The 23,824-nt window shown below is 43.5% G+C and overlaps 1 protein-coding gene across 1 annotated transcript in view; it reads left to right on the top strand.

Moving 5' to 3' along the window:
* The first annotated feature begins 403 nt into the window (after positions 1–403).
* The window catches only part of LOC126249510 (facilitated trehalose transporter Tret1-like), a 353,193-nt gene continuing 329,772 nt past the window's right edge, over positions 404–23,824 (top strand). The window contains exon 1 of the mRNA XM_049951161.1: positions 404–435. The gene's annotated coding sequence lies outside the window, so the exon portion shown is untranslated. The remainder of the gene's footprint in view (positions 436–23,824) is intronic.

Genomic DNA, 23,824 nt, shown 5'->3' with positions numbered 1-23,824 from the left:
TACATAATGCTAACACGATTTCAGTCGCAAAATTGTAACAGAATGAGCAAACAACTGAAAAATAATATTTTTTACTCGTTTTTATCGGAGTGCAGAAAATAACTTTCTTTCAGTTTCCGTCTATTCAAAAAATTAATTTTATAGTAGTGAAGACTGAAGGACGTCGATGGTCCTCATTACGACACCCTTACAGCGATCGACTGCTATTGCCACCAGCTGTCAGCGGTTTGTCGCACGCGAGAGGAGCATCAGCAAATGGTCGAGAAATGCTATTAGTGTATTAGTGTGTGTAGTTTTGCTATCAGTTGTGGCCGTCGCCGCAGGAGGTGGGTGCGTTGTAGGCGGGCGTGACGCGCTCACCGTCTGGAGGGGGCAGCGCTGATAGCCGCCGGCAGGCGAGCCAGCGCAGTGCAGCGCCGGACGCCGACCAGCGAGGTGAGTACCGCCGCTCCCGCTGCCAGCAGTTCGTGCCGGCTGCCGCATCTTTACCAGTATGTACAGTCTATCACCATTTAGATCCGCGTTATTTAAGTTCTAAAATCTTTGTCTGTGCTTTTTCCATTTTGTACAAATAGAAACTACACTTCCTCTTTCCATCGTGTAATTTTCTCCATCTTATCAGGTGTTTAGTATTGATGTTTGTCGTTTAAAATCCTACGAGTTAGTTTATTTTCCACGACTCATTTTCTCTTTGTCACAGTCGCTGCGATTGCACAGAAAGGTTTCCGTCCACTGAGTCCACTGAGCTGCGTATCAGTTGGCAGTATCCTTTGTGTGTTTACTTATTTGTTCATTTAAGTGATAAGTGTCGCAATAGCTCAGTTCCCAATCTAAAATTTTGGTCAACTGACGGTGGAGTTACTCGCTCGAGTGCACGAACGGGCGACCATTTCTGAGGACTAACAAAATGCGCTTTCATCCGGGAGGAAGAAAGATTAGAATTTAACGTCTTATTGGCAGCCAGGTTGTGAGGTGAAGAGCAATCTGTCGAATGGAGGATTATTGAGAAGGACACTGCCTAATATATGGAATCATCTGGCTCTCACATGAAACGATTTAATGAAGTCACAGGCAACTATCGCTGGGCTGAAGCCAACATTGCTACTTACGAGTGCAGTCGACCACCACACCACATTCCTCAGTCACTTATTTACAATTATGATATGACTTTTTTAAATTTCAGTCATCAATTTTCTGTAGACGTCACTTGGGACGTATCTGTTGCGATGCAAACATATTGGCATTCGTGTTCAACGCACTAGAAAAATAAAGTATGATAAACGGAGTTAAAATCTGACGCACTGATAACCACTGGTGGAAATCTTCCGAATAGAAGCCCAGCAACCCGAGAGTTGGAGAAACCGGTCTAAATTATACAACAGACCGTGTAACAACTTCATGAAGAACATGTGAACTAAAAACCGGTTGCGAACGATATAAAATTTTACATAAAGGCATAGGTCAGAGATTTTATTTCCACTCATCAAATGAAACATCTGTGTGTGAGATACTACATTTTACTGACAGTGAACAGAATCTACACTGGTTAAGAAACTAGGAGCGCGTATTATTAATAATTAATTAGGAATTAGGAATGTAAGAAATGTTAACTTACTTGCCATTTTTATTCAAAAATGGCTCTGAGCACTATGGGACTTAACATCTGAGGTCATCAGTCCCCTAGAACTTAGAACTAACCTAAGGACATCACACACATCCATGCCCGAGGCAGAAGTCGAACCTGCGACCGTAGCAGTCGCGCGGTTCACGACTGAAGCGCCTAGAATCGCTCGGTCACCGCTGCCGGCGCCATTTTTATTCATCCGTAGGGCACGTAGTATCTTTCCTACAGAAAAACTGTGCCTCGACCTAGGGTGAATGGTGGAACAGCTATTTGTACAGTATCAGAGCAGTAGCTTCATGACTATTATGTTACTCTTGTTTCTAATTAAATAATTTGGATTTTTCACATAAGAAAATATAACAAACCTGAAATATAAAATGTCATTGTTGTATTACGTGCTCATAAACAATCGGATTAGGAACAGTGATATTGGAGAGAGACCCCTCGGTAACGCCGGCCGCTGTTGGCCGAGCGGTTCTGGCGCTACAGTCTGGAACCGCGCGACCGCCACGGTCGCAGGTTCGAATCCTGCCTCGGGCATGGATGTGTGTGGTGTCCTTAGGTTAGGTTTAAGTAGTTCTAAGTTCTAGGGGACTGATGACCTCAGCAGTTGAGTCCCATAGTGCTCAGAGCCATTTGAACCATTTTTTGAACCCTCGGTAACGGACGCAGAATAGGGAAGGCACGTGACGGCAGTGCCTTTGACTGGGACCAAATAAGGCTGCCTGAAGTAGTGCCTTCGAGGTAGTTCAGGTACTGCCTTTGTCACGTGCCACCAAATAAAGACAGTACTATAGGTACAACGATTCGGGCGAAACCACCACCACAATACTCAACAGATCTTAAGAAACAATGCTGTGATGAGGAGAGTCGTGTACAGACGGGACACAGTGCAACAGATCACTCGCTAATTCAACGCTGGACGGTACCAAACAGTGAGCAACCGTGACTGTGTTCATAGCGCCTCACGGGATACAGAAATTAGCATGGCCGCTAGAACACACTCCAAGCACGGAAAAAGGTCACGTGGAGTGACTGGTAGCGATATACGTCGGTACACGCCGATGACAGAGTGAGAGTGCAATCACGCGATGCATCTGTCATCCTCTCACATGGACGAACCTGCTGTCCGACCAAGTGCCTCCGCTTCTACTTTCAGAAAGACGCAGGCGCGGGTCCAGAAGCTGGAGGGAAGGGGGAAAGGGGGCTTCTTGTAGGACATGTCACCGCAAAACCTTTTTTTAGTAGGAGTGTTTATATTGTTAGATACATAAATTTCTAAATTTCATCACTGTTGACTTTCTGACTAGTGAGAGACAGAGACAGTGACAAACTGTGTACCACGCCATCGCAGCCGTGCTTTGTCAGAATAGTTTGATGGACTCTCCACGGAAATGAAATGAAATGTCGTATGGCTAAGGCCTCCCGTCGGGTAGACCGTTCGCCTGGTGCAGGTCTTTCGATTTGACGCCACTTCGGCGACCTACGCGTCGATGGCGATGAAATGATGATGATTAGGACAACACAACACCCAGTCCCTGAGCGGAGAAAATATCCGACCCAGCCGGGAATCGAACCCGGAACCTTAGGATTGACATTCCGTCACGCTGACCACTCAGCTACCGGGGCCGGACCTCTCCACGGAAACTAGTGTGTGTTAATGTCGTTCCAATACCCCCCCACACCCCTCCCAGTCACTAACCGCAATCGTACTGGGAATGTCTAGACGTTATATAACGAGTTGTGGATGCCGTAGATCAAGTCAGAATAATCTAAGTCAGTTGCTGGTGGCAGTTGACGGCTCCCCAACGTGTTTGGTGTCTCGAGCACTCAATTACAGTCGCCTCGCCGCTGTCATCAGGGGGGAAGTGGGTGCTACAAGCTACTATGTGTGTATCTCCAATTCCACTGTTATTTAGGTACTATGACAAACCATAATAAAACAAGACAGTTGTAGATAATACATAAAAATAGGTGAATAATGAAAATGATAGAATGATGGTGTTATACAGGGTAGTCAGAAATAGTCTGAAAAACATGTAAGGGTGTCGCAGGGTAGGTTATGCTGACAAATAATTATTAAGAGAAAATTCGATACGTTGCGCCGTTTCCGAGTTAATTAGCATTGAAGTTAGCCAATCAGGCCGTTGTGAGCGCAAATTCAAGAGATCCGCCAGAGACGATGTCGCCAAACGAGAACTTCGTTCGTTTTCCTAAAACAGATCAAGAGAGCGATACAAAAATTGGAAATTGGACCGTAGTGAGCATCGCACCCGAGCCAAAGGCTGAGCAGTCTCATGCGCTATCATCTACGCTGTGGGGACAACTCACACTAATTGTACTGTATCTGACGGGCCGCTTGAATTTACTCGCAACGACCTGATTGGCTACTTCAATGTTAAGTAACTCGGGACCGGTGCAACATATCGATTTTTTTTTTTCATTACGGTTAGTTCTCAGCACAACCTACCTGGCAACACCCTTACAAGCTTCTCAGACTGTATATGACCACCCTGTATACGTGGAATACCATATGTTCAGCACTTAACCGAAAAACCCTTTTGTTACTAAGTATCCACTTTTTGCGTAGCTCAATTTGAAGTAGTTTAATATTATATTGTTGTTAACATGGTACCTCATAATGGCGGAAAGGTTTTCATCATGTTGAAAGTAAAGTCATATGGCACTGTTGGCTGAGAGACCACAAGAGGTAGGTTCAGTTGCCTAGTGGTAGAGTTTCCTTCCGCCAACAGCGCAATGGCTCTTCCCTTATGAATATGTGCGAATTATGTCTTATGTGCATTTTTGGAGTGTAGATGAGTGTAATGGATACGTGTAGAGTGTGGTGCTGTTATATTCTTGTTGTATAATCACGATGAGAGAAGGGAGACGGTGAAACCCGGTGCCAGCCGTAGCTTATTGCTCTGGAGAAGCACCGAGAGAGTCGTCGAGCTTAGCGTCCGCATCCGACGAGCGGACAACCAGCAGCCGTGTCACGTGCCCTCATTTCGTGAGAAACTGTCAAGAGGTTTCGAATTTAATTCTGGGTATTGGCGTGAAGTCTGATGATCACGAACGTCATGACACGACTTCTCTTGCTGGCCAAATACTAGCAGTGAAAATTTCATCCACCACCACCACGGTTCGAAACGGCTTACATCCGAGTGGAGCGCCACCGCACAGGCGTGCAATAGCGACCTTTCCTGGGGAGGCGGTTATTCATCAGCCATACTGCATTATGAACATCTCGTAATTTGTGATCCCTTACTATCTCCCGGAGTAGTTGCTGGCAGAACGTGCACAGGTGTACTGACGGCACTCGGTGTTCAACGGTAACACCATTTTGGCGACCAACCCCATCGCTGTCATCAGGTGCGCTGACGAATGAATAATTCGAAATTTTGTACACGTTGAACACCGAGAAACTGAAGTACACCCGCGAATTGTTCTGTCTGCTGGTAATTTATCAAGATTCAGTCACGTAAATAGCTACCGTAGTAAAAAAAGTATTCCCCAAATACTACACAAATTTTTGCAGGTAGTTTTTTAATCGAGGGACACTTTTATTCTGCTTAATTATTTCAGAACGCCCACATCACTCAGATCTAAAGACGATTCGGTTTCATTTCAACAAAAGTATGAGACCGTTAATTTACGAATGAAACAAGTTCTGTGTTAAGAATACTGAATGTTTTGTAGCTGAAGTAGCGTCCGCAACATTCTCAGTATATGCGATATAAGTCGTTCAGTGCCCTGATTAAAAGGGTCTCTACTTGCAATAAAAATGTCGTCGCCAGTTTACTCTACATCTGTATAATCTGAAAACGTTGATGAATCCTAACCCTTTATTTAACTGGATAGTTCACTTACATGTAAAAAGGAAAGAAACAGCTATATAGCGTCAGAATATACCAACGTGAGAAGTAAATAATATAATTCCTTCACGTATTTGCAAATATAATCTACCTATTCATTGCATTGACACTATCAAGTGACAAAGACCGTCTGTACAAACGTTTTAGATGCTCTGGAAACGTTTGTGGCCGAAGGACATCTCGCGACAGTTGAACTGAAGCTCGCCTTCGAAAACGCTGATCTTCGCATAAAGGTACAAATGTGACAAGGATCCATTTTTTCGATACTTACCAAACAATCTGCAAGTTCAGTGCGATCGGTCACTCGTTGTGTATCAAAATTTTACTATTTATAGTAAGGCCTATTGAGTTTAAAGGTATATCATAAGTTCAAACCTCAAATATTCAAAACCTATCGCGATATACATTCATCGTCATAAAAATGGCTGCACCCAGAAGAACAAGGAGAATTACTATCATTGTTGGCAGGCAGACAGGTGGTACAACACATATGATACGTTTCCACTTTCAACTGTGAAGGACGAACATGTGTTGCACGACACGCCCACAAAATGTACATGTTGCTATGGTGTCGGGCCCCTACGGTTGTGAATACAAGCGGCTGGACGTCACGGCATAGAGTTTTACAAGTGTCAGATGATGTCCTGTAATACTCCATCCATGCCACTTGCACCTGAGCGTGCAGATCCCACAAATTGGTGGGTGGAGCTGGAATCCTGATGACACACTGCCCGCAGCTCGTGGTCTAGTTGGTAGCGTTGCTGTCCCTGGATAACGGGGTCCCGGGTTCGATTCCCGACCGGGTTGGGGATTTTCTCTGCCTGGGGACTGAGAGTTTGTGTTGTCCTCATCATTTTATCATCGTTATCATTCGTATTGGGACTTTGTACGGGCGCTGATGACCGCGCAGTTGAGCGCCCCACAAACCAAACATCGTCACACCATCGCACATTCCATGGCACGCCACACATTCTCGATCGTGGAGAAATCGGGCGATGCCGCTGGCCACGACAAAGTATCCACAACTGCAGGGAATTCTAGGGAGGTGGCAGCGGTATGAGGAAGAGAGCTGACCTCAGGGCATGGGCGTGGGTCCTCCTGAACAGCAGAGCTACCGTTTGCAGGATCATCCATGTAACGTGCAGCTGTCCCACAGCCCGTTGGAAACGCTAACGGTGAACGGCCAACTTAATATAGCGCTCCCAGCACCATCACACCAGTTGGCGGAATGGAGACCACGAACTACTCTTTATGCAGGCACGGCCCATGTGGCTGTCACCACCGAGACAGAAGCAACACCTGTTCGAAAGATGACCTACTGCCAGTCTGCAGGGTCCCATGTCCGTCGTTGCGGACACCACGAGAGTGGTGTGTGACGTTGCGGGGGTGCAAGTGGCATGTGCCGTAACGGTCGGCGTGTGGCGAGCCTTGCGTCATGCAGTCGCCTGCCGACGGTACAAAAACTTACGGGGGGTCGCAGAGAAAGCAGGATCGCACGCTCAACGGTCCCTATCGTTGCCGTTGGACCAGCTCGTGCGTGGTGAACAATTCGCCGATGCTTCCTCTTTGTGATGCTTGACGGATGCCCAGATCCCACCTGTCATGCTTACATGCCTTCCTCTATCCAGACAATGGTGGTGTCTGTACGGCCGGTGTGGCGCGCAATACGGCGATGTGACCACGCAGCTTCCTGCAGCCCCACCATACGTCCCCTCTCGGACTCATCTAGCCTGGTCGTAGTGCGCGTTCAGGTGATGCTAACCGCTGTCGTACTCGCCGGCACGGCTGCTTAGGGCGCTCTTAGAGCAACCGACGGGCACGACGTCACGGCCCCACACACGCTCCCCGAGTGCCCAGCCGGACCTTGGAAAGTAATCATTGGTATAGCTGATGGTATGCAACATACCCACCCATTCTCCAGTGGTTCGTTCAGGTCCTTTTGGGTGCAGCTCTTTTTATGACGCTGAGTGTAAAATTCCTTTCCAATTTTCTTCTCACAGACCGTTGAGGAAAGTGTCGAGGTTCATAAAGCAATTCCAGTAAATCTGATTGGTAATTTCACTTTTTGGGGAAGATTTTCGACTGAAGTGTATCTCACGAAGAAACGACATGTCCCATGGAAACTATAGAAGGACACGAATTTGTCATTCTTTTTATGTAACACCTGATTTTGTTTATGAGAACTCCTTTATCAAATTTTCTCCAGTTAGACAGAAGGCTGACAGTGTTCAAACGTAATTGTAATGTATACAGGACGCCCATCGAAACGTGGGCGACCCTGACCCATCATGAACGTTGCGAGATATTGAAATGAAATGCACGGTAAGGGACGGCACCAAGAGCAGAGAGTAGTTTACTGCGTGGTTAGTAACTTCATTTCCTTATCTACCGATATGAAGAGACAACTATGGTTTTAGAGAAAAGTCGCAAACTATTTGGTGATATTATTAAGTCCTTGAAAAGAGGAGTATTGTGACGCATCACTTGCTAATGTTTGCAAAGAAATATTTCGTAAACGTATGTGGAATGGGAGGGGGTGCAGGCTAACGGCACTGCGAGGTTTCTCGTACATTGCCAAGAAAACTTGCAAAACGGAGAGGAGACAACTCTGTGGTTAAGACACTGGTGTATTTCGGAAGGGAACAATTAAACCCTTTTACTGCCTTCGCAGATATTTTTCTAAAATACACTGATGATTCCTTCAACAACACCACGGACGTTCCAAACGACCCAAGTCAGTACTCTGTCTCTAACGTAATCGATGGTGACAGGACCGATGCGGAAGCACTCTCGCAAGTAAGCCTGCCACGAGCGGCTACAAATTCCAGCAACAGTGGGCGGCCTTCGGTTGACGAGTATGCAGCTACGGCCCAAGCCTGCGTGTGTCCAGTGAAGCAAAAACCTTAACACACATCTCACCTAAATAGAATCCAATTAACAACATCTTTACCTCTCTCCGGAATAACGTGGGTTCTTTCTGTCATATGTTTCAACGCTATTTGGCCAACTTCGTGCTAAGTTAGTATTTTCAGTACAGACGAAATGACAAGTTTTCACCGGTAACTGTAGGAAATATTAAGATGTTAACGTAAGATACTACTTACGACAGAGTTTTTTTAATCGAGAGCATTTGTGTGGTGTTAATGATTGCGTCGAGTGCTTGTGCTGTGCTGCTGTGGACTTTTAAGGAAATTAAAAGGAGGGGAGAGCAACGACAGATAGCCTGCTCCTCTCAGTTATCACCGAGGGAGCAGAAGTGGCCCACTTCTCCATTCCATCGTCGGATCATCACAGACATTATGTATTAGTTTACTCATCTTGAGTGGCAAGGGGCGATCAGTGTTAATTACTTGAGAGAAGCTGAACTTCTTCAACCTTTATTATCGATTACCGGTTTCGGTATGCATAGTTACCATCTCCTGGTCTCGATAAAAGGTTATGACATGCCTCCTATACCAGATGTAGAAGTACTCTTTCTAAACCATTGTCAGGTATGTGATGCGCGAAATGAACGATGCATCGGTAAGTCAAGGTTAAAACCACAATATAAAGAGTAATTCACCGAATTCTCGTGCCCCTTACCACACACTACTGTGAACATCATTTCAGCCGGTCTAGCGGTGCCTGGCTGCAATGATGTACACAGTAGCGTGTGATATGGGACACGAACATCTGGTGAATTACTCCGTATATTGTGGTTTTAACCTTGACTTACCGATGCATCGTTCACCTTGACTCTCACGTACCTATTATGTTGGAGAAAGCGTACTTTTGCAGCTGCTATAGGAGACATGTAGTAACCTTTTATCGAGATCTGAAGATGGTAACCGAGCTTACCGAAGCCGGTACTCGACAATATAAGCTGTATAGAAGCGACCTTGGCTACGAATTTCACCTTCTCTCACGAACACTGTGTATTCTATAAGGAATTGCGAGAAAGCTTCTAATTTAAACCAGGTCTTCACGCACAGACTGATGATCAGCTACAGTCATAACTTCATTTCATTATCTACCAAGATGATGGAACAACCCTGGTTTTTAGAGTGAAATACTAAAATTTTTAGTGGCATTGGTAAGCCCTCGAAAAGAGGAGTATTATTACATATTGCTTGCTAACGTTTGGTGTGTAACGTTTGGTAAAGATAGTGACTATGCCCGAAATGTTACAGCAGTTTTGCTGCCAAAAACTGGTGATGAAAGTTTCCACAATTTCCAACAGGGTACTTGCGTGCGAGCAACCACACCTTCAGCGCATGAACTTCGTCACTTCTACATGTGCTGGTGTCGACTGATTGTAACTTGGTGGCCCAGAGGTCCAATGTCAGACTATGTTTGATGAAGAGTATGCAAAAAACTATTAGCGGACATCAATACGGGACACGTCCACCCATCACCTATGCTGGGGACACTTGAATGGGGCAGCACATCCTTCTTCGAGAGCGACGTTGGACGCTGGGGTCTGCAGCGAAGTCGACGCTCTAACCAATCCTAGAAATTTTTCATTGGGTTGAGGTCGGGGGTCCTGGCAGGCCAGTCCATTTCAGGAATGTTGATTTTGACAATCGTCGTCTCCGAACCGTTCCTCTCCTTAAGCAGTACACAATACAGTAAAATATGTTCATATCTTTCCGCATGCAGCGTTTTCTTAAGTTTAATAGTCTGGTCCGGAGACCTTACCTTTATTATGTGATTTTAGCTGCTTCTCTATCGATCTACTTCCAAGTTACTCATGTTGGCAGTCGTTCTAGATCCGAACTCTGTAACATTCACTTCGTCTTCTTTGGTGAAGGGGTTTCGAAAAACTGTGTTTGATCTCTCTGCTTTAGCAGCCCTGTCATCAGTGACATCCCCATTGTCATCGCCCAGTGAAGGCATTTATTGCATTTTGTCGCTGATGTACTTTACATATGACCAAAATCTCTTTGGGACTTCTGCCAGATTTCGAGACAGAGTTTCGTTGTGGATTCAACGAAGTTCGCGATAATTTCGAGATTCTGTAAAACTTCGTCAATCTTGGGGATTTTGCGTTCTTTCTCTAAAATAAAGATAATTGAAGTGTAGTGAATTTGTCAAAGCTTAGCCTGTGGTGAAAGCTATGCAAAGAGATTACCTAAGCGCTTCATAAAAGCTCGACAGAATTGAGAGAAGGGGGTCTCAGGTGGCTACAGCCAATATGAGACAATCCTCTCCAAGTAGTTCGAAGAAGGAGACGTTGACTCCGGAAGTCCCCACTGTTTCATGGGCTCACATGAAGTGTGGACGCTGATTTGGTGCTCTGGCTGGTAAGGTGGATAAAGGTATAAAAATGAGTTACATCATCTTTGATAATGTGCGCAATGTGTCGTTTAGAGTCAGTGTAGTCAGGGAAGTGTTAGAAGACGGTTTAAATCATTTTGATGGTATAGAGTAAATGGCAAGTTGTAATTCTGACCGTTGGCAATGAGCGTTGGTCATCAGCTCTGCACTCTGTTTTGTGCATAATTACTGCTGAAATTTCTTCATTTGAGAGCTCGTTCAGGCTGTTGCATTATTGTTATACTTTTTGTGGAATAAAGTTGCATTTTATGCAACGTTTCTATCTAACGTAGCCAAGAGCACATTTTTGCACCAATTCTGTGAATGGAGATTAACAAGTAGAAATTCAAAGTTTTGCTTGTGGTTAATGACGTTAAAAGTTTTTCAAGGAAAACAGAAGCCAGGCCAGACTATTTCTTCAGTTATTTTATGAATTTTGGTTTGTTTGGAGCTACCGTGCTCACCACATGGTTGAGTGAAATCTAAGACCACGTAAGGTATCAAAATGTGTTAAATTGTCATAATGTTTTTTAAAAGTGATTTAGAGAAATTTGGTACCCTTCTTGTGAGCATTTTATTTTAAGTTTAACTTTTTTTTTTTTTTTTTTTACTTAAGTGAGGTCAAACCAAGTGTATAGCAGTAATTCATGTGTACTCAAAACGAGAGTGATTTTGGTGTTGTTTAATTTCTTGCAGTACCATTTAATGATTTTGATGGCCCTCAGCCAAATCTTACGTAAAAATTGGGTAATTTTCGGTGAGTTCCTTTTGTGAATGCTAACGGACTTCATGAGCTCCCGCCAATGTTTGTTACTTAGCCTACGCTCGTTCGAGTGGTTTGCTTCAATCCCTTCCTATGGAATAATAGCCCATTAAAGCCAAATTTATTAATGCATGTTAGATTTTAAACTTCGCGTTAGATTTTATTTGTTAATCCAATCCACCACAGCGTGCTGTACGAAAACGATATCAGATACGGTGATAGTCTAAAATATAATTTGTATTCACCAATGTGCAGTTGGATAAAATCCCTCAATAATCTCCGTTTGGCTCTGCTTTCCGATAATGTAAGCTGGCGCAATTGTTTGGAATACCAACCACACACACACCACTATCCTTTTTCCTGTATTTTTATGTGTTCATGTGTGAATGTTATGTTGCATGCTGCTAGGCTGAAAAACACTGAAGTTAATCCACGTCCCTACCCCATAGCATAACTGAAGTTTCTTTTGTACGTAGAAGTTCAAATAAGGTAAAATTTGCCATAGTTCCCATACCGAGAATCAGTATTATCTAACCTCCTATTGAAAGCTGTGTTTTATAATAATAAAATGACATAAATTTAAAGAATCACGTTTTGATATCGATATAAACAAATCACCACTCTCTTTTCTCATTAAATGCAGTTTGTGTTCAATCTCACTGAAAAAAATGGTTTGAATGATGAAATAAAAGGTTGTAGGAGAAATAATTAAAGCTTTAATGGAACAGAAGTAAATAGAAGCTGAAATGACATGTCGCGTGGTTAGGGCCTCCCGGCGGGTAGACCCAATCGCCTGGTGTAAGTCTTTTGAGGTGACGCCACTTCGGCGACTTGCGCGTCGATGAGGAAGAAATAATGAAGATGAATACTGAGCGGAGAAAATCTCCAACCCAGCCGGGAATCGAACCCGAGCTCCCCGGCATGACAGGGTGGCGCGCTGACCACTTTTTTTTATCCTTATTGTTCTTTGTGTGTGGTCGTAGCGGACGCCACATGACATCCGCTGAAGTTCGTTGTTGATCCCTTCACTCAATTTTTTTTATTACAGAGACCAGCCTGCTCTCTGACCGAACACGCTGAGCTACAGTGTCGGTAGACTCAGCTGCGGTGGCGGACTGATAAGCAGCTTAACTATGGTCATGAAATGCCCAGACGGTTATCGCCCTCTCCGCTGAATGTATTGGCTTGAGGTACAGTTCGAGTCATCCACTGCATTGTTAAACTGATTAGAGTTCCAAGCGCCATGTACAACTGGTAAATACGTAGCTAAAGTCAGGTAGTTATTATCAATTAAAATCACTGTACCAAGAACCCCAACATACAGTAAGAAGTTGAAATTTGCATAGAGATTACCAGAGAGTAGTTGGAGGTGTAAGCCCGGCACGAATACAGAGAAAAATGACAGAATAGGAGAGTGACTGGCGTTCAAAAAATGGTTCAAATGGCTCTGAGCATTATGGGTCTCAACTGCTGTGGTCATAAGTCCCCTAGAACTTAGAACTACTTAAACCTAACTAACCTAAGGACATCACACACATCCATGCCCGAGGCAGGATTCGAACCTGCGACTGGCGTTCATGTGTCATAGTTTAATTCTACCTCACAGACGGTAATCGTGCAATCTGTGGCTTCCCCTGTAACGGGTGAAGTCAGTTCAAAGGTCGGAGGAAGGTAAAAGTATGTACCACATCGAACAGGACTCTGCCCAGCGAATCACTCCGATGATCAAATCCACCTTCGAACTACGTCTGTGATCTGTCGTTAGTAAAAAGTCATCAATCGTATCACAGCGTTACAGAGGTAGCAGAGGGTGGTTTAGTAGGTAATGTTATGACAAGGAAGACATGTTTGAATATAAAATAAGTTTTAGGATCGGCTCGTTTTCAGATTTCCCACTTCACCGTACGCACACAAACAGCCACATCTTGTATGATGGAAATCCTCATGCCATACATTTACATGGATCCAGAGACGGTTCGGTATCAGTATACGGGCTGCTATCATTGACCGTCATCATATTGGGCCGCACGTTTCGCGGTACCGACCAACGGGTACAGTTACTTGACATTCCCGAGTGAGGTGCTGGTGAAAGTATTGGAAGATTTGCCACTGTCACTCAGTCCAGCACGATTTCGTCCCCGTCCGTGTCTAAATTAATACGACATTTGGTGAAAGGTGGATAGGTCGAGGGGGACTAACTCCTTGGCCGCCATGCTCACCGGATTTACACTACCAGATGTTTTTCTTGTGGGGCCATATGACGAGTCTTATGTAAATGACGCATGTACAGTCGGAAGAAAACCATCTAGCACGAGTTCTGGCGGCAGCAGGGATAGTGGACCGTGTGTATGAAAACATGCGTCGCAGATACACCTTGTGCATCGATCAGCATGGTCACCTTTTGGAGCTGCTCCTGTATAGCACACAGGTCAGAGGCCATTGTCTCCCTGTGCGCGTACCGTGAAGCTGGAGATTTGGAATTGATCCGATCTTCAAACTTATTTGACATTCTGACGGTACATTTCTGGACATGGGTTCCTCACCGAAACTTTATCTACTAATCTCCCTCTGCAACACTAAGAATCCTGTAACAGGAATTGTGAAACACGGCAAGTAATCATCTCAACCCATCGTCAGCATTTTCCTCAAACAGGAAAAAAGTCGCAATGTGGATACTTTATTTCGTGCCGGAGTCTCTACCTTGAACGGTATTGTAACATGTTGCTGTTGTTGTGATGTTCAGTCCAGTATTGCCTCACGTGTTCCAACATTTCTACGGAATCCAAACTGATCTTCCCCGAGGTCGGCTTCTACCAGTGTTTCCATTCGTCTGTAAGGAATTCGTGTAAGCATTTCGCAGCCGTGACTTATTAAACTGATAGTTCGGTAATTTTCACATATGTCAACACCTGCTTTCTTTGGGATTAGAATTATTATATTCTTCTTGAAGTCTGAGGGTATTTCGCCTGTCTCATACACCTTGCTCACCAGATGGTAGAGTTTTGTCAGGGTTGGCTCTCCCAAGGCTATCAGTAGTTCTAGTGGAATGTTGTCTATTCCCGGGGCCTTGTTTCGACAGGTCTTTCAGTGCTCTGTCAGACTCTTCACGCAGTATCATATCTCCCATTTCATCTTCATCTAAGTCCTCTTCCATTTCCATCATATTGTCCTCAAGTACATCGCCCTTGTATAGACCCTCATATACTCCTTCCTCCTTTCTGATTTCCCTCATTTGCTTAGAACTGTGTATCCATTTGACCTCTTGATATTCATACAAGTGGTTCTCTTTTCTCCAAAGGTCTCTTTAATTTTCTTGTAGGCAGTATCTATCTTTCCCCTAGTGATATACGCCTCTACATCCTTACATTTGTCCTCTAGCCATCCCTGCTTAGCCATTTTGCACTTCCTGTCGATCTCATTTTTGAGACGTTTGTATTTCTTTTTGCCTGTTTCATTTACTGCGTTTTGATATTTTCTAGTTTCATCAATTAAATTCAATATTTCTTCTGTTAACCAAGGATTTCTACTCGCCCTCGTCTTTTTACCTATTTGATCCTCTTTTGCCTTCACTATTTCATCTCTCAAAGTTACCCATTCTTCTTCTACTGTATTTCTTTCCCCTATTCTTGTCAAACTTTCAATAATGCTCTCTCTGAAACCCTCTACAACCTCTGGTTCTTTCAGTTTATCCAGGTCCCATCTCCTCAAAATAACTACCTTTTGCAGTTTCTTCAGTTTTAGTCTACAGTTCATAAACAATAAATTGTGGTCAGAGTCCACTTCTGCCCCTGGAAATGTCTTCCAATTTAAAACCTGGTTCCTAAATCTCTGTCTTACCATTATATAATCTATCTGAAAGATTCCAGTGTCTCCAGGCCTCTTCCATGTATACAACCTTCTTTCATGATTCTTCAACCAAGTGTTAGCTATGATTAAGTTATGCTCCGTGCAAAATTCTACCAGGCGGCTTCCTCTTTCATTCCTTACTCCCATTCCATATTCACCTACTACTTTTCCCTTCTCTTCCATTTCCTTTTGTAATATATCGGACCGATTAGTTAAGACACTGGGTTACTAGTCGGAAGAATGACTACAGTACCCTAGGTCGCCAATACACGCTATTTACGATGGCGTTCGACGCTGCAATAACTAGCTCCATTCTTGCCAGTGGTAGAAAATTTAATCGTCTGTATTCGCCGTGTGAAGGGAACGTTAGACTAAACCGGAAACCATTGGGCATTGCCTCACGGACTAAAAGTATCAGACACGACTATCTCTAAGTCTGATGGTGACGCTGGGTTCGGCGCCACGCTCTTCCATTGTCGAGATATTCAAGACGATGAGGTTACGTGCAAATGCAAGCTTTGAGCATATCCCTTATCTCCCTCGGCGTTACCAACATTACAAACACTACATTCATTTCTATTCGTACTCCTCACAGTCGTTCGTATCAAACAGCAAAACTTTAAAAAAAATTGACAATTCGCGACGGTAAGATTTCGACGTGTGCAAGGAATACAAACGTTTCCGATTTAGATAGCTGCAGCGGCACCTCGCAGCCGATAATTCCGTAAGACATATCCGCAGTCTATAGAAGGTGGTTCACATCCTTATTTGGTCATCCTGATGAAGGCGTCCCGTTGATTCTGTAAATCACTTCCAGTGACAACCTGGAAGTTACAGTAATAAGGCCGCGGTTATTTCTATGCCACAAAAAATGGTTCAAATGGCTCTGAGCACTATGGGACTTAACATCTTAGGTCATCAGTCCCCTAGAACTTAGAACTACTTAAACCTAACTAACCTAAGGACATCACACACATCCATGCCCGAGGCAGGATTCGAACCTGCGACCGTAGCAGTCCCGCAGTTCCGGACTGCAGCGCCTAGAACCGCACGGCTACCGCGGCCGACTCTATGCCACATTCTTGACCAGATTCACCTCTAGCAATCTCGATATCGACATGACCTCGACCTCTGTCCTTCACTGCTTTCCCCTTCACTGTATTCCGTATGCGGTATGTCTGTTATACTCGCCAATGTGAATGATAGTCGGGTAGCGACAATCACAGTGACCGATGCTGTCCACAAGCAAAGAAGGCTACTGACATTCCACTACAGACTCTTAGCGTCGTGATTACATTCATCCCGTACGACATGTTTAAGAAACTGTAACGCAGGTTAGTTCCATTTTTCATTAACGAGTTACATCGTAAAGAGGTGTTAAATTTACGAGGACACAAAGTAACGTACTTAAAGTTGTTCGCAGTGGCTGTGCGAAATTCTTATACATCAATGCCCTATCCGCAATGAAGTTCGTGGAAATACTTTGTGTTACTTTTTTCTGAATTCTCTGTTGTTGTTAACATATAGAAGAATGCTGCGAGGGCCAGGCCTATTCCCATTGGTAGCACAGAGCGACGTGGAGCACTGATCAGACGTACGACCCGTGTTTAAGGAGGCTGCGGTTCAAATCCTTAACCGGAAATCCAGATACAGGTTTTCCATGATTTCCCTAAATCACTTAGGGCAAATTCCGGGATTGTTCTTTTAAATGGAGGCACCCAGTTTCCTTACCTATCCCTTCCCAATTCGAGCTTGTGCTCCGGCTGTAATGACCTCGCCGTCGATGGGACGTCAAACCGTAATGTTACGCCTTCCACCGCAGCGCTGGCTTTCAACTTGAAGTGAAGGGAGTTTGAATATAAAATCTTAGACGCAGATTCAATTTGACTGTTAGGGCGAAATGACGGGATCAGGCACGATCAACATAGGAATTCTGTGAATGAAAACTTGCTTCCACAGACAGTTGTGTGTTATACCTCAGTCTCGGGCTGTGTTCTGCACCAGAGCTTAATAACGTAGTGATCTAGTTCCGAATACAGGAATTTGAGCCGGTATGTATTATTGACTGTTGGCATCGTATGAGTACACTGATCGATTTAAGTATGTTTTTTATCAGTTCTCCATAGTCGAATATGGAAACAGTGGAATACTGATACCTTATTTCAGTGTCAAAACGTAACGTACTCGTACAAAGAGCTGAAACACGAAACAACATTTACGCTGTAATGTGACTTCGAGCATTGAGTAAACCACCTATGTCCTCGCAATTACTCCCACCTCGTTACTCTCGTCCTAATTTATAATGGCCAGCAACGCTTGAGATACGTGTATCTCGTTGTTTATTTATTGTTAGCACTAGTGTATACGCACCTAAGTTCTCCGCTTGACTATCCAGTATGCACAAGCTATGCTACAACAAAATTCGTACTTTATATTTAAAATATTTGGATAAATATTAGCAGTACTCTCCGCCTCTAATGCATGAAATTTCATTTAAACAGAAAACAAATCAGCCTTACTAAAGTCGACTTTGGACGTAAGCGTCCAATACTGACACATCATTTGCTGTCCCATTGGGAAGGTATAGAGAACGCCTTATGTTGTTCGCTCTATAGTGGGTGCATTATGAATAAGGAAAAGTATTTCTTAAATACTTTCATATTTTACAACATAAATTATTATATTTTCATTTTCGTATATCAATAAATAGCAATGAAACTGAATTTGATAAAATCGAGAAATTTGAAGGGTACTTTTGAATGTTCTCTGCCCCTACAGAGACCAATTGGGGGAAGCAGCAAGACTGCTCAACTGGCGTACCTTATAGCAAGCTGTGCTGCAGATTTTAATATTAGCAATACTGCATCCTGGGATACTGCGTCCTGAGACGAACTTAACTATATTAATGCCTAGCATTCTCTGTTTTATTTGCTTTTATTGGAGTCCGTTTTAAAGAAAAGGTATGAAGAATCAAAATACAAAACATAAGAAGCGATCAAAAAGTTTCGCTTCGAACGTTGTACAGTCCAGTGTCGGTATGCCAATAAGGCGAAATCGGCGTGGGCGTTGAGGGAATCATCTCAACGACACCACAGGTTGAATATACCCGTTTGGTGAAACATCGTGTCCTGCTGCGTGAAGAAGTCTATAACTGCATGCTGCACATTCTCGGCCGACAGGAATATTTGACACTTCAAGGCCTTTTTTAAGGGACTGAAGGTGTGGTAATGGCACGGGGAGAGATCAGGAAATAGGGCTGGTTCTCGAGTGTCTCGCTCCTGAATGGCGTAATTTCTGCGCTACAACATTTGCGATATGGGGACGTACGTTATCACGAAGCAGCATTCCACAACGGTGGCACATTACAGTCGTCCTCTGCGTCGTTTCTTGAACCGATAGTTTCCAGAAAAGTGGATTGGCAGTGGTGGTCCTATATCATGGCTTACTCGATTCCCTGATTTGTCCCCTCTGCATTTCTTTGCATGACGAGAGATGTGCAACCTTGTTTACAAAAAACCAGTTGAATGAGAAGAGGCTCTGGTTACCCCGAAGAATTAAGGTCACTCCTGTTGTCTTTGACCGTGTTAGACTGAAAATGACCCACCTGTGTAACCTCTGTGCTGTGTACAAACCAATGAATGCATTTTTGAACCTCTTCTGTAATTGAAGTAATTGTGTCGTGTTAATTTCGTTTTCTCTTGGTAATAAATAATTAAAACGTGTTTGTACTATTTTTTATCCTCACAGGACAACAGACTAGAAAAAGCGTTTTCATTGTCCCATGCGGCCTTCCAGAGTTTGATAGTTTAATTAATTTTCATCCAGACAGAACTCCCTCTACCCGTTTAAAAAATCCTCACAGGAAAGTATGACATTAGAGAAAAATATTAGTGTTGGCGTGCCGTGCAACCTCCCAGAGTCTGTCGGTTTAAATAATTTTCACCCTGCATACCCGCAGTGCATATACGCTGCAGGAACGCGCTCAATTAGAAAACTTTTTGATGGCCCCTTGTATTGACAGTGATTTGTGTCCCAGCGAAACCAAACTACTGCATTAAAAGCACGATAACCGAAAATAACGCGGAACAGAAAGTCTTAAGCTGAACAGGTGTGATATAACGGGAACGTGGTGAGTATGGCAAGCTTCGACTCTTCTGAACAGTGTGACGCATCACGTTGTGTTCCGTCGCCTGGTGCTACCCGCTTCCGTAACCGGGGTCGCTGACGCACGCGAGGTACACTTCTGCGTTAAATTCCATTCCTCTCAGGGAATGAGGTAATGTGACGGGTCCATCGGCCACTCTGGGTGCTGTTCGAGAGTATTAGACCACGTGTCAGCACGGTGTTTAGCCTTCTCCTCTCTCTCTCTTCATCAACAACACAAACACGACGCTACACTATACAAGCGCTCATTACAGGCCACTTACACAAGTCAATTACACTTAAGACACATGACAAGCAGGCCACCCAAGTGGTTTCAATTACAAAAGGCTCACACCAGGCCGTAAGCCACACGAGTTCGCCATTTGTACTCGACTGTGCTCTTTTCTCCGACGCAAGCTGATGATATCACAAATTTCTTCTTAATAAATTAGTATTTTCAGACGGCCCCATCAAGAGAAGTCAAGTGAAGGAAGTTCTGGTGCTGGAGTTAGCCATGCCACAGGCCGTGAACTGAGACTATGGCGCTAACGTGACAACAGCTCCATTCTGCAAATGACGCAGGTTAGATGGGCCAGGCGAGCTTCTTTCAGAGATTCTCCTAAAGAAGCGTTCAGACAATACAAATGGTGTTCTTTTGTCTACATTCATATCTGCATCCATACTCTGCAAACCGGTGTAAGTGCATGCCAGATGTTATGTTAGACCTCATGTTACGGTTTCTTCCCGTTTCATTCCCATACGGAGCGCAGGAAGAATGACTGCTTACTGGCGTCTGTGCGCGCTATAATTTGTCTGATCCTATCTTTGCGAACCCCACGGGATCGACACGTAGGAAGCTGTTGTATACCGGTAAACTTCCGATTTCCTTAAAGATTCGAACTCTCGTGCATAAAACATCTTCAAACATCTGATTACTTTACAAATGAGTTGATGTGTTAAATATTTGACATTAAGCATGTAAGCAACAAAAAGTGTAGGAAAAGTTTGAAATTATATTATAAATTTGCTGGAAGTCGTTAAGTGCTCTAAATATCAAATACTGGATAAATGTATATTGAGTAATTTAGGCTCAATTTTAAGCAAAAGTCAGTTTTCCATGCATCTCAATGTTTGCGACGTCATATCTCCCAAACTATGCGTCGTACAGCAATATAACGTTGCACGTACGTTCAGTGGTATATGCGGATACTGTCTGCAAACTATGTTGCAAATACACTTAGTAGTAAAGACGTAATAAATTAAAACGGCATGCCTGATGTTGCCGTTTTCTGCATCAATAGCCAAAATGCAATAAGCCGATAAACTTTTTTTCCCTTCATCATTTCGTGGGGGTTGTCAGCGAGAAAGAGTTTAGAAAAGTTTTGAAATTATGTGTAAAGTGCAAAGTGTTCTCATTGTTCTCATTCTCAAATAGTGAATGAATAAAATTGTGGTGTTTGCGTTTCACCAGTTGCGCTGCCTCAAGACAAACACACAGTACTGCTTGCCTTACAATGTTCAACTTAACGAACGATTATACCTCTTAATGAGTTGATTCTGACAGCGTTATAAATTTTTAAATTCAGACAATAATTACGCTAAACATTGAAAATCAAATTTTTGTTGCCTCTGGAAGGCGTTAGGTAGGCAACCTGAAACTGGAATAGGGATTCCGGTTCGGGGGTAGCCGCTTAGTAACATAGATTTCACAATTACTAATGCTACTTGAAACTTTGCAAGTAAATGTGGTTGACGTCTGCGTTCAAGGACCTACGAGTTCTGGTTGTTCACTGTATCCGTGACACTCTCCCATGGACCAAACAAATCTGCGACCATTCTTGCTGCCCTGCTTTGTATACACTGAATATCCATGTTAGTTCTATTTGGTATGGGTCCCACACAAGTGATCAGTACTCTAGGATGGGTCGGACAAGTGTTTTGCAAGCAATCTCTTCTGTAGCTGGTAGCATAATTCCACCAACCTACTTTACTTACCACTGAGCCTATGTGGTAGTTCCATTTCATATCCTTAGAAATTGTTGTACGCAGGGTATTTGTATGGGTTGACCGACTCCAACTGTGACTCAGTGATATTCAGTTATACGATACTACGTCTTTTCGATTTGTTAAGTGTACAATTCTACATTTCTGAGGATTTAAAGCAATTTGGCAATATTTGCATCACTCTGATATCTGACAGAGGTCTGACTGGATATTTGTGCAGCTTTTTCCGATAGCACTTCACTCTAGACAACGGTGTCATCTTCAAAACGCCAGAGGTTACGGTTAATACTGTCTGCCAGTTCATTAACATGCAACATGAACAGCGAGTGTCCGAACACACGTTCCTGGAACACGCTTGAAGATACTTGTATATCTATCGATCATTCTCTATTGAATATAACATATTGCGTCTTGCCTCCCAATAAATCAAGTCACAGATTTTGTTTAATGTACCAGATAATCGTTCTTTCGTTAATAATCGTTGGTTTGGCACTGAGTCAAATTCTTTTAGGAAGTCAGTATATAGTGCATTCACCTGACTGCCTTGATCAATAACATTCAGCGTGTCATATGAGGAAAGCGCGATCTGGGTTTCGAATGCTAAAGTTTACGAAGTCCATGCTGGTCGCCTTGGATAGGTAATTCTGTTCGAGATATCTCGTTACTTTTCAGCTCAAAATATGTTTAACGATTCTATAACAGATGACTGTCAATGACACTGGACGATTGTTCTGTTGCTGTGACCTGTGCTTTCTTCCAACCACTGCTTACAGTTTTTTTTATTTTTCGAGGACTCTGCAGAACATTATGGTTAAAAGAGGGCTAATTCAGCTGCAAATTCTATGCAGATTGTACCGTGGGGCTTTGTTCAGTTTGTGACTACAGATGTTTCTGAATAACTCTGACTCCAGTATCAGTATCATTCGTTTTAACAGTAGTGCCAGGATTGTGCTGGAGCAACACTCCCAGATTTTTCCTTGTAAAGAAACTTTTGAAACCGGAGTTAATCATTTCTGATTTTGCTTTGCTCCCCTCAGTTTCGGTTCCTGTGTCATCCATGAGTGTACGGACACTAAAAGTTTTGCCTCTGACAGCTTTAACGGGATACTATAATTTCTTTGGTTTTTATGAGGGGTCTTTCTGTGAGATTCTGCTATGGTAGTTGCTAAATGCTTAACGCATTGCCCTTTTTACAGGCAAACGCGTTTCATTTAGCATCTCTCTATCGATAGCTTGAAGTTTTCTTTTGTAACTATTTTGTAGAATATGAGAAAAAGTACCACCACAGCTGTATCTTAAGACTGTCTTTATTGTCTCACACGACTAGTTTCGGCAGTACATTACAGCCATCCTCAGGCGCAACCAGTGCCAAAAGAGTATTAAAATTCCTTGTCGCATTTATTGTGGAGTCCTTGTTACCAGTACACGTGGGCTAACTCTCCTCAGAAGTCTCTCCTCGATTGGAGACTCAACGGTGTCGAGGGGAAAGCTAGCCCACGTGTACTAGTAACAAGGACTCCACAATAAATGCGCCTAAAAATTCTTATACATTTTTGGCAGTGGTGGGGCCTGATGATGGCGATAATGTGCCGCAGAAACTAGTTGTATGAGACAATAAGAATATTTTCGAGATACAGCTGTGGTGGTACTTTTTATCATATATACCATCAGCTGAAGCCCCTCGTCCATTCAGTAGGATGGACATCCATATATTTTGTTGAAGTCGCTGCTTGTTTAGAAGTTTTCTTACAGAGGCTGTATACCATTGAGGCTCCTTCCCTTTCATGAACTGCTCTATCATGCACATATCTATACAGTGCTTTGATTTGATATGATGAACGTGGGAAGACCAAAACAACAGTGGTCTTAGCCCATGTTGCCCGCACCGAAAATGCGTTTATTGTGCGGTTTCGCTCCCTGCCATTCTAGTGAAGCCAACCGGTACCCTTAAGAGACCTTTAGGGGCCCCTTAGGAGACCATTTACTAGTTCCTTATTAGACACGATTTCTTCAGGCTATAATTACCCGAATATTCTGTTTCTTTCGCTCCCAGAGCTTCACACTGGAAGATTTGGTGTGGTACGGTTTCATTCTCCTCACCTCATAGTACACACATCGTGAATAGGTGTTTCTTCAAGTTTCCGTCGACAGTCATGAGTCTTACAATGTAAATCTACACTATGTGATCAAAAGTATCCGGACACACCCAAAAACATACGTTTTTCTGCCACCTACGGCCAGTTACTCCACATCAGCGACCTCAGTAGACAATAG

This window comes from Schistocerca nitens, chromosome 3 (assembly GCF_023898315.1).
Source record: "Schistocerca nitens isolate TAMUIC-IGC-003100 chromosome 3, iqSchNite1.1, whole genome shotgun sequence".
Lineage (NCBI taxonomy): Eukaryota > Metazoa > Arthropoda > Insecta > Orthoptera > Acrididae > Schistocerca > Schistocerca nitens.
The sequence above is the reverse complement of the archived record's forward strand: the minus strand, read 5'-3'. Positions and strand labels throughout refer to the sequence as shown.